This window comes from Pseudophryne corroboree, chromosome 7 (genome assembly GCF_028390025.1).
Source record: "Pseudophryne corroboree isolate aPseCor3 chromosome 7, aPseCor3.hap2, whole genome shotgun sequence".
Classification (NCBI taxonomy): Eukaryota; Metazoa; Chordata; class Amphibia; order Anura; family Myobatrachidae; genus Pseudophryne; species Pseudophryne corroboree.
Window position 1 is genome coordinate 179629537 of NC_086450.1, and position 14886 is coordinate 179644422.

General features: G+C 44.7%; 1 long non-coding RNA gene across 1 annotated transcript in view; it reads right to left on the reverse strand.

The window, feature by feature from the left end:
- Positions 1 to 13710, reverse strand: part of LOC134943490 (uncharacterized) — a 139081-nt gene extending 125371 nt beyond the window's left edge. Inside the window, exon 1 of the long non-coding RNA XR_010181568.1 lies at positions 13331 to 13710. This is a non-coding gene — a long non-coding RNA (uncharacterized LOC134943490). The remainder of the gene's footprint in view (positions 1 to 13330) is intronic.
- Positions 13711 to 14886: the final 1176 nt, after the last annotated feature.

Below are 14886 nucleotides of genomic sequence, written 5' to 3' on the forward strand. Positions count from 1 at the left end.
AAGGGTACAACTAAGACTCTTAACTTTAGAAAAGCAAATTTTAACATGCTCAAAAACGCACTCAAGGACATAGTTTGGGGAACTTTGTTTCAGGAAAAAACACAGCCAAAATGTGGGATGTTTTTAAAAGTACGCTTGACAAATATACCCATACGTGCATCACCATGGGCAGTAAAAATAGGAGTATTAAATTCAAACCAATGTGGTTAAAATCAAATGTTAAGGAAGAAATGGATAAACAGAAGCAAGTATTCAAAGCTTTCAAATCAGACGGGAAGGTGGAGTCATTCCAGTACTACAAGGAATGAAACAAAAAATGCAAAAAGGAAATCACAGCAGCTAAAAGAGAAAACAAAAAAGCAAATCGCTAAGGAGAATTATTTAAGTACATAAATGGTAAGAGGCTAAAAAAAGAGTATATAGGACCATTAACCAGCAAACTGAGATTCCTGATAAATGACAACAATGAAAAAGCTGAAATATTGAACATATTTTTCTCATCAGTGTTTACTAGAGAGGACCAGATTGTGGAATTTGTGAGTAACAATAACAATAGTATTGATAATACTATTTGCTTAATACTTATCTATCCGAGGAGGTAGTCCATGAACGTTTAAAAAAAATTAAGATTAATAAATCTCCTGGTCCAGATGGCCTACATCCTAGGGTTCTGATGGAGCTAAATGCTGAAATAGCAAGGCCACTGTATCTGATTTTCACTGAGTCACTTAGATTAGGCATTGTACCAAAGGACTGGTGTATAGCAGATGTAGTCCCAATATTTAACAAGGGTATTAAACTTCATCCTGGTAACTATTGACCGGTAAGTCTAACATCAATAGTGGGGAAACTATTGGAAAGTATACTAAGGGACAGCATACAGGACTACTTGAAGAACTCCCATGATTTTAATAAGAACCATCATGGTTTTGTGAGAGATAGGTCATGCAAAACTAATTTGATTAGCTTCTATGAGATAGTAAGCAACAATCTCGACCAGGGTAAAGCAATAGATGTGGTTTATCTGGATTTTGCAAAAGCTTTCAACACCGTACCTCACAGGAGGCTGATTTTCAAATTAAGGGAGCATAGTATAGCAGACACTATTTGTAAATGGGCGAGTAATTGGCTTGATAACAGGGAACAGCGATTCACTGCATATTTCACTGCATAATACACTGCCATATACACTGCATGATATACTGCATGTTACACTGCCATTTCACTGCCCAATACGAAACACTGCACATTACACTGCATGATACACTGCAATTACACAGCACAATACACTGCATATACACTGCACGATACACAGCATGGTCCACTGCAATTTCACTGCTTGATACACTACACATTACACTGCTCGATATGGTGCACACTGCACTGCATGTTACACTGCCAGATATACTTCATATACACTGCACGATATACTGCACATTACACTGCAATTTCACTGCCTGATACACTGCACAATACAATACACTGCACATTACACTGCATGTTACACTGCACAATTCGGTACACTGCAGGATACACTGCAATTAGTGCACAATACACTGCACAATACGACACAGTGCATGACACACTGCATAATACACTGCAATTACACTGAAATACAGAATACACTGCCCGTTAAACTGCACAATGTGATACACTGTACGATTCACTGCATGTTACACTGAAATTACACTGCACAATACACTACACTGCACGTTACACTGCAATTTCACTGCACGATACACTGTAAGATACAATACACTGCACAACACACTGCATATACACTGCACAATACTATACACTGCATGTTACACTGCAATTTCAAGGCATAATACACTACACGATACACTGCATGTCTCAATGCAATTACACTGCACAATACATTGCACGTTACACGGCAATTTCACTGCACGACACACTGCATGTTACACTGCATGATATAATACACTGCACATTACACTGCAATTACACTGCACTATACACTACACGATACACTGCACAGTACAATACACTGCACAATATACTGCATGATAGTGTATCGTATCGTGCAGTATAACATGCAGTGTATCGTGTCTTGCAGTGAAACTGCAGTGTATTCTGCAGTGTATCATATCGTGCAGTGTAATGTGCAGTGTATCGTAACATGTAGAGTATATGCAGTGTGACGTGCAGTTTATCGTGCAGTGTAATTAAAATATAAACATTTACACTGCATGATTCATTGCACGTTTCAATGCACGAAACAATACACTGCACATTGCACTGCAAGTTACACTGCCAGATACACTGCACAATATACTGCGTGTTATACTGTAATTTCACTGCCTAATACAATGCACATTATGCTGCACAATACGATACACTGCACATTACACTACACAATAAGATACACAGCATGTACACTGCACGATACACTGCAATTAGTGCATGATACACTGCACAATATGACACACTGCACTACACACTGCACGATACGATACACTGCATAATACACTGCAATTACACTGCAAGACATGATACACTGCATGTTACACTGCACAATACAAAACACTGCACGATTCACTAGACGCTACACTGCAATTACACTGCATGATACACTGCACGTTATACTGCACAACACACTGCAATCTCATTGCACGTTACACTGCATGATACAATACACTGCACGATATGATACACTGCACTTTTACACTGCAATCTCATTGCACATTACACTGCATTATACAATACACTGCACGATACACTGCATTATACACTGCACGTCACACTGCAATTTCACTGCACGTTACACTGCATGATACAACACACTGCACATTACACTGCATAATACACTACACGATACAGCGCATGATACACTGCACAAAACACTCCATGATAGTGTATCGTATCGTGCCTTGCATTGAAATTGCTGTGTACAGTATTGTGCAGTGTACTGTATCATGCAATATATCATGAAGTGTATCGTATTGTGCATTGTATTGTGCAGTGTATCATATCTTGCAGTGTAAATGCAGTGTATCGTGCAGTGTAACGTGCAGTGTAATTGCAGTTTACCCAATTACACTGCACAATTCACTGTATGATTTACTGCATGATATACTGTACGTTATACTGCAATTTACTGCCCAATATACTGCATAATACAATACACTACACATTGCACTGCATGTTACACTGCAATTACATGGCACAATACACTGAATATACACTGCACAATACACTGCACTGTACACTTCAATATCACTGCATGTTACACTGCATGATATGCTGCACATTACACTGACAGATACACTGCACGTTACACTGCAATTTCACTGACTGGTACAATGCACGATACACTGCAATTAGTGCATGATACACTGCACAATACGACACACTGAATGACACACTGCATAAGACACTGCAATTACACTGCAAGACATGATACACTGCCCGTTATACTGCACAATACAATACACTGCACATTACACTGCACACTATGCTACACTGCACGATACACTGCAATTTCACTGCATGTTTCCATGATATTACACTGCACAATACACTGCATGATAATTTGCACATTACACTGCAATTTTACTGCACTGTATGTTAAACTGCACGATATGATACAATACATTTCACTGCTTGATACACTGCATGTTTCAAGGCAATTACACTGCACGATATATTATAATTCTACTACAATTTCACTGCATGATACATTGCACAAGACGATACACTGCACGATACACTGCAATTACACTGCATGATATACTACACTGCACGATACACTGCATGATCTATTGCACATTACACTGTAATTTCACTGCACAATACACTGCACATTACACTGCATGATACGATACAATGCATGTTATACTGCATGATACGCTGCAATTTACACTGCACGATACACTGCAAGTTACACTACATGATACACTATACGATACAATGCATGATACAATGCACAAAACACTGCATGATAGTGTATTGTATTGTGCAGTGTAACATACAGTGTTTTGTGTCTTGCTGTTAAATTGCAGTGTACTGTATTGTGTAATGTATTGTATCATGCAATGTATCATGAAGTGTATCGTATTGTGCAGTGTATTGTGCAGTGTAATTGCAGTTTACCCAATTACACTGCACGATTCACTGCATGTTTTACTGCATGATACACTGCATGTTACATTGCAATTTACTGCCCGATATACTGCAAAATACGATACACTGCACATTGCACTGCATGTTACACTGCACGATATGATACACTGCACGATACGCTGCACCTTACACTGACAGATACACTGCGTATACACTGCACAATATACTGCATATGTTGCACATTACACTGCAAATTACACTGCATGATACGATACACTGCATGTTACACTGCATGATACACTATACGATACAATGCATGATACACTGCACAAAACACTGCATGATAGTGTATTGTATCGTGTAAAATGCAGTGTTTCATGTCTTGCAGTGAAATTGCAGTGTACTGTATTGTGCAGTGTATTGTATCATGCTATGTATCATGAAGTGTATCGTATTGTGCATTGTATTGTGCAGTGTATCATATCATGCAGTGTATATGCAGTGTAACGTGCAGTGTAATTGCAGTTTACCCAATTACACTGCATGACTCACTGCATGTTTGACTGCATGATACACTGCATGATATACTGCATGTTACACTGCAATTTACTGCCCGATATACTGCACAATATGATACACTGCACACTGCACTGCATGTTAAACTGCACGATATGATACACTGCAATTACACAGCACAATACATTGCATATACACTGCATGATACACTGCACTGTATACTGCAATTTCACTGTACGATGCACTGCACGTTACACTGCATGATACGCTGCACATTATACTGACAGATACACTGCATATACACTGCACAATATACTGCATGATATACTGCACGTTACACTGCAATTTCACTGACTGATACAATGCACATTATACTTCAGAATATGATACACTGCACATTACACTGCACATTACAATGCACAATATGATACACTGCATGTGCACTGCACGATACACTGCAATTAGTGCATGATACACTGCACAATATGACACATTGTATGACACACTGCGTAATACACTGCAATTACACTACAAAGCATGATACACTGCCCGTTACACTGCACAATATGATACACTGCACGTTACACTGCACGATACACTGCACAATATGCTACACTGCACGATACACTGCAATTTCACTGCATGATGCACTGCACGATATACTGCATGTTTCGATTATATTACACTGCACAATATGCTACACTGCATGATACACTGCAATTTCACTGCACGATACACTGCATGTTTCGATTATAGGGGGTAATTCCAAGTTGATCGCAGCAGGAATTTTTTTAGCAGTTGGGCAAAACCATGTGCACTGCAGGGGAGGCAGATATAACATTTGCAGAGAGAGTTAGATTTGGGTGGGTTATTTTGTTTCTGTGCAGGGTAAATAGTGGCTGCTTTATTTTTACACTGCAATTTAGATTGCAGATTGAACACACCATACCCAAATCTAACTCTCTCTGCACATGTTAAATCTGCCTCCCTTGCAGTGCACATGGGAGGTCATTCCGAGTTGTTCGCTCGCAAGGCGATTTTAGCAGAGTTGCTCACGCTAAGCCGCCGCCTACTGGGAGTGAATCTTAGCATCTTAAAATTGCGAACGAAGTAATCGCAATATTGCGATTACACACCTCGTAGCAGTTTCTGAGTAGCTTCAGACTTACTCGGCATCTGCGATCAGTTCAGTGCTTGTCGTTCCTGGTTTGACGTCACAAACACACCCAGCGTTCGCCCAGACACTCCCCCGTTTCTCCGGCCACTCCTGCGTTTTTTCCGGAAACGGTAGCGTTTTTTCCCACACGCCCATAAAACGGCCTGTTTCCGCCCAGTAACACCCATTTCCTGTCAATCACATTACGATCGCCAGACCGATGAAAAAGCCGTGAGTAAAATTACTAAGTGCATAGCAAATTTACTTGGCGCAGTCGCAGTGCGGACATTGCGCATGCGCATTAAGCGGAAAATCGCTGCGATGCGAAGATTTTTACCGAGCGAACAACTCGGAATGAGGGCCATGGTTTTGCCCAACTGCTAACAAAATTCCTGCTGTGATCAACTTGGAATTACCCCCAAGGGCCCTCATTCCGAGTTGTTCGCTCGCAAGCTGCTTTTAGCAGCATTGCACACACTAAGCCGCCGCCTCCTGGTAGTGAATCTTAGCTTAGCAAAATTGCGAATGAAAGATTCTCTAAATTGCGAATAGAAATTTCTTTGTAGTTTCTGAGTAGCTCGATACTTACTCTGCCACTGCGATCAGTTCAGTCAGTTTCGTTCCTGGTTTGACGTCACAAACACACCCAGCGTTCGCCCAGACACTCCCCCGTTTCTCCAGCCACTCCCGCGTTTTTCCCAGAAACTGCAGCGTTTTTTCACACACACCCATAAAACGGCCAGTTTCCGCCCAGAAACACCCACTTCCTGTCAATCACACTCCGATCACCAGAACGAAGAAAAAACCTCGTAATGCCGTGAGTAAAATACCAAACTTCTTAGCAAATTTACTTGGCGCAGTCGCAGTGTGAACATTGCGCATGCGCAATTAGCGGAAAATCGCTGCGATGCGAAGAAAATTACCGAGCGAACAACTCGGAATGAGGGCCAATGTGCAGTGTATTGTGTCGTGCAGTGCAATGTGCAGTGTAAGTGCAGTTTATCGTGCAGTGTAATTGCAGTTTAACCAACTACACTTCACGATTCATTGCACGTTTCACTGCACGAAATGGTACACTGCACATTGGCCCTCATTCCGAGTTGTTCGCTCGTTGCCGAGTTTCGCTATATTGCGATTAGTCGCTTACTGCGCATGCGAAAGGTTCGCAGAGCGCATGTGCTTAGTTATTTTACTCAAAAGTTAGGTATTTTACTCACGGCATAACAAGGATTTTTCATCGTTCTGGTGATCGGAGTGTGATTGACAGGAAGTGGGTGTTTCTGGGCGGAAACTGGCCGTTTTATGGGAGTGTGCGAAAAAACGCTGGCGTTTCTGGGAAAAACGCGGGAGTGTCTGAAGAAACGGGGGAGTGTCTGGGTCATACTTGCCTACTTTTGAAAAAGCATTTCAGGGAGATGTGAAAGTAACACCTATCAGTGCGGACGTGTACTGCTACATCTGAGAGGCGTGTCATAAAAATGACTTACATCCTAATGTAAATGAGCCCCATAGTTAGTAAGATCTACTTGTTGAAGAAAAGACACTGATATTTTGCAGGATTTGTCAGTGTATTGTGTTTTACAAGAGGTTCCATATACTGTAAGTGGCCACCAGAAACCTTATTTAAAATGCATGTAGCCATAGGGATCATTGTGCCTTATAACCAATGCAGAGAAATGGCACTGTTGAGCCCATGTGAACGTATATATGTCTGATTTGTTTCCCCCCCCCCCAAGAATGTAACAGCTGCATAATGTGGATAAGGTGCAATCAGGGAGATTGGTGGATTATTCGGGGAGTGAGGGAGATTGCTGCTATTTCAGGGAGTCTCCTGCAGAATGAGGGAGGGTAGGCAACTATGGTCTGGGTGAACGCTGGGTGTGTTTGTGACGTCAAACCAGGAACGAAACTGACTGAACTGATTGCAATGGCTGAGTAAGTCTGGAGCTACTCAGAAACTGCTAAGAATTTTCTATTCGCAAATCTGCTAATCTTTCGTTCGCAATTCTGCTATGCTAAGATACACTCGTAGAGGGCGGCGGCCTAGCGTGTGCAATGCTGCTAAAAGCAGCTAGCGAGCGAACAACTCGGAATGAGGGCCATTGCACTGCACTTTACACTGCCAGATACACTGCTTATACACTGCATGATATACTGCATGTTACACAGCAATTTCACTGCCCGATACACTGCACATTCTGCACAATACGATACACTGCATGTACACTGCACGATACACTGCAAATAGTGCACGATTCACTGCACAATATGACACACTGCACAACACACTGAATGACACACTGTACGATACGATACACTACATAATACACTGCAATTACACTGCAAGACACGATACACTGCACGTTACACTGCACAATATGATACACTGCACGGTTCACTGCACGTTACACTGCAATTACACTAGAAAATACGATACACTACACATCACACTGCAAATTCACAGCACGATACACTGCACAATATGATACAATGCATGACACACTGCATATTCACTGCATGATACGATACACTGCATGTTACACTGCAATTTCACTGCATGATATACTGCACGACACACTGCATGATACACAGCATATACACTGCACATTACACTGCAATTGCACTGCACGAAACACTGCACATTACATTGTATGATACGATACACTGCATGTTACACTGCATGATAGTGTATCTTATCGTGCAGTGTAACGTGCAGTGCATTGTGTCTTGCTTTGAAATTGCAGTGTATTGTGCAGTGTATTGTATCTTGCAATGTATCATGCAGTGTATCATATTGTGTATTTGTAATGTGCAGTGTGATTGCAGTTTAACCAATTACACTGGACGATTAACTGCACTTTTCACCGCAAGAAACTATACACTGCACATTGCACTGCACATAACACTGCCAGATACACGGCATATATGCTGCATGATATATTGCACGTTACACTGCAATTTCACAGCCCGATACACTGCACGTTATACTGCACAATACGATACACTGCATGTACACTGCATGATACAGTGCAATTAGTACACGATACACTGCACAACATGACATACTGCATGACACACTGCACAATACGATATACTGCATAATATGCTGCAATTACACTGCAAGACATGATACACTGCACATTACACTGCACAACACAATACACTGCACGATTCATTGGACGTTACACTGCACAATACGCTACACTGCACGATATACTGCACGACACACTGCATATACACTGCACGATATGATACACTGCACGTTACACTGCGATTTCATTGCACGTTCCATTGCACGATACAATACACTGCACTATATACTGCACGTCACACTGCAATTTCACTGCACGATACAATACACTGCATGATACACTGCATGATACACTGCACAAAACACTGCATGATAGTGTATTGTATCGTGCAGTGTAACATGCAGTGTATTGTATTGTGCAGTGTATCGTATTGTGCAGAATATATGCAGTGTATCGTGCAGTGTAATTGCGGTTTAACCAATTACACTGCACTGGTGATTAATGGGATGTTTTCCACCTGGGCTAAAGTAATTAGTGGAATACCGCAGGGTTCTGTGCTGGGGCCACTATTGTTTAATATATTTATTAATGATTTAGGAGAAGGACTAGAAAGTACAGTGTCAATTTTTGCAGACGATACTAAAGTATGTAGGGTAATCAAGTCAGATGTGGATGTGGAGACTCTTCAGAGCGATTTACTTAAACTGGAAGTTTGGGCAATGAAATGGTGTATGAGGTTTAATGTGGAAGAATGTAATGTTATGCACTTTGGGACTAAGAATAAACATGCAACCTACCAATTAAATGGGGGAAAAATAGGGGAAACTGTATTAGAAAAGGATTTGGGGGTGTTCATTGATAGTAGATTTAGCGGCAACACACAATGTTAAAGTGCCGCAACAAAGGCAAATAAGGTGTTAGCATGCATTAAAAGGGGCATTGAGACAAGGGATGAGAGTGTAATCCTGCCACTGTACAAATCATTGGTACGGCCGCATCTTGAGTATTGTGTACAGTTCTGGGCACCTCACTATAAAACAGACATATTATAACTTGAAAAGGTTCAGAGGCAAGCTACCAAATTGATTAAGGGGTTGGAGATGCTGAACTATGAGGAAAGACTTTCTAGATTAGATATGTTTACACTAGAAATGAGACGACTAAGAGGAGATATGATTAATACTTACAAATATATAAAGGGGCAATACAAAGCCGGATTAAGGCTATAGGGGGCCCGGGGCACTTCAGACAATGGGGCCCCTAATAAAGAGGCAGGCAGATAAATTGTATATATATATAGCGGTCGAAGTGGAAATTTTGAAGTGAGGGTATGAAAATGTAAAGGGGTATAGTGTCCACTCCGGGGTGTACTGTTGCGCACGTCACAGGTGCGCACGTCAAAGGCATGCGTGCTGAAAAAGGGGCATGTCCTCAAGAGGCACTGGATGAGAGGAAGGACACATGGTGGAGGAAGGACTGAGGAGGATGAGGCAGTGGGTGGGAGGAGGACATAATAAGGAGAGGGACAGAGGAAGGGGGGGATGCTGGGTGGGAGAGGGACATATTGTGGGGGATTGGGACACTGGGTGGGAGAGGGACATATTGGGGATTGGGACTCTGGGTGGGAGAGGGTTGCAGAGTGGGAGAGGGGCACCAGGTGAGAGGGGGGATGCAGGGTGTGAATAGGACATACTGGGGAGAGAGAAAGAGGAAGACGGGGACACAGTATGGGAGAGCGACACCAGGTGAGCTGGGGGTGTGCAGGGTGAGAGGACGCAGGGTGAGAGGGGGGTGTTCGGGTTGGGAGAGGACGCAGGGTGAGAGGGGGGTATGCAATTTGGGAGAGGACGCAGGGTGAGAGGGGGTGTGCAGGGTGGGAGAGGTCGCAGGGTGAGAAGGGGTTATGCAGGGTGGGAAGGACGCAGGGTGAGAGGGGGTTGTGCTGTGCAGGGTGGGAGAGGACACAGGGTGATATAAGGGTGTGCAGGGTGGGAGAGGACACAGGATGAGAGGGGGTGTGCAGGATGAGACGGGTGTGTGCAGAGTGAGAGGTGACGCAGGGTGAGAGAGGGGTGTGCAGGGTGAAAGAGGATGCAGGGTGAGAGGGGGGGTGTGCAGGGTGGTTGAGGTTTCAGGGTGAGAGGGGGGTGTGCAGGGTGGGAGAGGACACAGGGTGATAGAGGGGTGTGCAGGGTGGGAGAGGACGCAGGATGAGAAGGGGGTGAGCAGGGTGAGAGGGGATGCAGGGTGAGAGAGGGGTGTGCAGGGTGAGAGGGGGGTGTGCAGGGTGGGTGAGGTTGCAGGGTGAGAGAGGAGTGTGCAGGGTGGGAGAGGACACAGGGTGATAGAGGGGTGTGCAGGTTGGGAGAGGACACAGGATGAGAAGGGGGTGCGCAGGGTGAGAGGGGACGCAGGGTGAGAGAGGGGTGTGCAGGGTGAGAGGGGGGTGTGCAGGGTGGGTGAGGATGCAGGGTGAGAGGGGGGTGTAGGGTGGGAGAGGAACATATTTGATGATTTGAATTCAACAATAAAGCTTACCAGTGGGCGCACTGCGTGGCTCCAGCGGCGGCAGGAACCGGGTGCAACCCACGTGGGAGCCCGGCGGCAGGGAAAGGAACCGGGTGCACCCCACGTGGGAGCCTGGCGGCAGCAGGGACGGGCACAGGTCGCATCGCACATAGGCACCCAGCGGAGCTCCGGCAGGGACGGGAACAGCATCTATAAGTGCAGTAGGCTGGCCACTTCCTCTGCCTCCTGCTGCGCTCAGCTGTCCTGTCTTCTATGCGACGCTGGCAGCTACGAGTTTGCCTGCCAGTGCCGCAAGGATCCGGGAGCGCTGCTCGGAAGATCTGACCTGTGGCGGCTGACAGGGGGCCCTTTTAGACAGGGGGGCCTAGGGTACTTACCCCCAGGAACCCCCCTTAATCCGGCTCTGGGGCAATATGTGGAGCTGTCATTGGAGTTGTTTAATAAGAGACCTCTACACAAAATGCGCGGACACCCGCTAAGGCTTCAGGAGAGGAAATTTTGCACTCAGCGCAGGAAGGGATTCTTCACTGTAAGAGCAATACAAAAATGAAATACACTGTCAGAGAAGGTTGTAATGGCGGACTCAGTCAATGCGTTTAAAAATGGGTTAGACAAATTTCTAAAGGAAAAAGATATATGAGGATATAGCCTTTTAACCTAAATAAAATAGGGAATGAAATATAATTCAGGTTGAACTCGATGGACTACTAGTCTTTTTTTCAACATCACCGACTATGTTACTATAATGCAACATATGTATAATGTATAATTCAAGTGCATAGTCTGGAACCTGATCCCTAGAGGCTAGGGAGTGACCTCAGGCAGTGGGGCCCTCTGGTTGTTTCCCCTGTACTCCTGTGGATCAGTCGGACCCTGTGAGTGATTGTATGGTTACCTACAATAATGTTGTTTGGTGGCTGATTTATTAGTGTGGATATACAATTGCATGCATTCACCTTGTCATGGTAGGTCCACACCTCTCATACAGTAGTTTATCAAACTTGGCCTCTAAGATCCTCATGCTCTTAGTACAATTTGAAATAATACTCTTCCGAAGTCTATAACTGAAGTAGTTCCCATGATGTACATTATAGTGTTTCTTTACTGGCTGCTTTTGCATGTAGCGCACAAATGCTGGACAGATGTTTTTTTTACACTACAATTTAGATTTGAGTTTGGACATGCCCCTCTCAAATTTTTGGGGCCAGTGGCGGATCTAGACTTTTTTTTTTAGGGGGGTCAGATTACGGTTTAGTCCTGACTCTTCCCATCTCCAGTCCCGAATCCTCCCCTCTCCGCGTAATCCGCCCACAACTTCAGAACAAACTGACCCTCTGAGTTAAGACCGATTGTTAATACATGCCAACGTGATCTTTAGCAGAAAAATGTTGTCCTGGAACCATCAGTGAATGAATGTTTCTATGCTAGGTCACAATCAGTGCAGTAGCTGCAGATAAGTAACTGCACATCTGTATTACCAGTCTCAGCACTGTGCAGCTAAGGTGCTAACTAACTTAGATATCCCCATGGTTCTGGGTCTATATACATGCTATTAAGAAAAAAAATGTTGTATGATTTCTTTGTAACGTTTATATGACTACAGCACCTTAACTGCACTGCTGTACTGTACTGCTATACCATATTATACTAAAACTATTAAATACTTAGATAATCTAAGTATATAATAGTTTTAGTATATTGTGGTCTAGCAGTACATGATAAGAAGGGACAGGTCCGGTCCGAGTAAGAGCTGCAGCGTGACTAATAACGTTAACCTGGCCTCTATTCCAAACACTGTAGAGCACCAAGCAGCAACTCATCACATACAACCAAAGCTACACGGAACACACGCAGGGGATGTTTGGGGGCAGAGGGAACGTTGAGATCCCCCAATATTCCATTTATAAAGTAGAGCCAAGAAAGAAAACACACAGCTAAGTGGCACATACAAACACACATGTACCCAGTCATACACACGTACCCCCCACACACACACATATGTACCCTGTCTCACCGACTTCTCATATTTCTGTGCCAGCTCCGGGTCCTCCTGCGCATGGGACAGAATACTGGCGTCAAGCGACCCACGCTGCTGCCTTTCCGCCGATTCCATGCTGAGCGTGGCAGGGACGGGTCACGGTGTGGGGGCAGCGGTGATTGTTCATACACTGCTACAGAGGGTAAGAATGCGACGGTGTGGCCCCGAACCGCCACGGATTCAAACCGCTTCCCAGCAAGCACTGCATGGAGGCGGATCTACTGCACGTTCTATGCTGTGATCAGTCAGTGCTCTCAGTGGGCATGACCGTATTGTAGATCTCAGTTATAGAGTGATCCCACCTGCTTCTGGCAGCGGCGACAGTGACCGCCTCCCACATAGAGGAGGGCCGGGACTACTCTGCTTCTGACTGCCCACGTCTGCATGATATTAAGTGTCTCTAAGCCTGGCTGAACGTGACCGTCGCGGCTAGTTCCCGGGCGGTGCCAGCAGCTCTCCTTGGCTCGACCTCTGCTGCCGGCAGCAACAGCAAGTGGGCGGGGCTGGGGACTGTGTGTTTTACGTGGGGCGATCGCCCTGATCGCCCCCCTCTAAATCCGCCACTGTTTGGGGCATAGCCACAGGGCTTACCACAGTAGGATTGCCTTGAGCTGTAACTCCCTTAGCAATTCAATTTTAAACCCATTTCCCCCCCGCAGTAAAACAACGCCTAACACATGTTAACATATAGGTTCCAAGTTAGAACCCCCAAAACGGTGGCTGCAGTAAGGGGAAAATGCCCTACTTAACCCAGGTTTCTGTTCGCACTTCAGGAGGGTGTGAGCAGAGAAACCTGCAGTAAGTGCAGCCTGCAGGCTTAGCGCGGGCTGCATTTGAATAGCTCCAGGCAGGGCCGTCTTTTCATATGGTCTCAATTGGCACTTGCCCAAATAATGCCCCAGGAGTATAAGGGCCCTAGGCTGATAGCTGAGGGTCCCCTCTTTCCAGGGGTACCAGATTTCTGAAAATCGGTCCTGGGAAACCGGAGATATCTTACTTCAAAGCAGTGGTCCCCATTCGAGCCTGTTAATTGCTCTTACCAGACAGATATTTCGGGTTCTGTCTGACTTAGAGTTGTTCTGAGGGTATACTCCAAAAGCTGGGACTCTCCCCTTTTGGTGGACACTGGCAGCTTGTCTCTACTATGCCCAGAACCAGAGACATCAGCCTTGAAGCAGCTGTTCCCTGCTCCAGCTCCACACGCTTAATATGCAGTTTTATATTTTTGTTGGTGGATTGCTCTGGCTCCTGAACTCTGATCCCCAGGTCCCCAGTACCGCCTGAAAGGTGGGACTCTCTAGTTTTGTTATCCCACCAAAAAAACGATGAATATTAAACCCACTCCACTATCCACCCCTCCCCTACGTATTAAACACCCCTTACCACCCTGGAAGTCATGTACTGTGGCCCCTTCATTCAGCCCAATGCCCCCTTCTACCGTTTAGTGTTCTCCTTCCTGCCCCATCTCCCATCATCTGTGCAGTAAAGGAGTAATTAGCAGAAATTACTGCTCCAGTTCCTACATGCTGAGC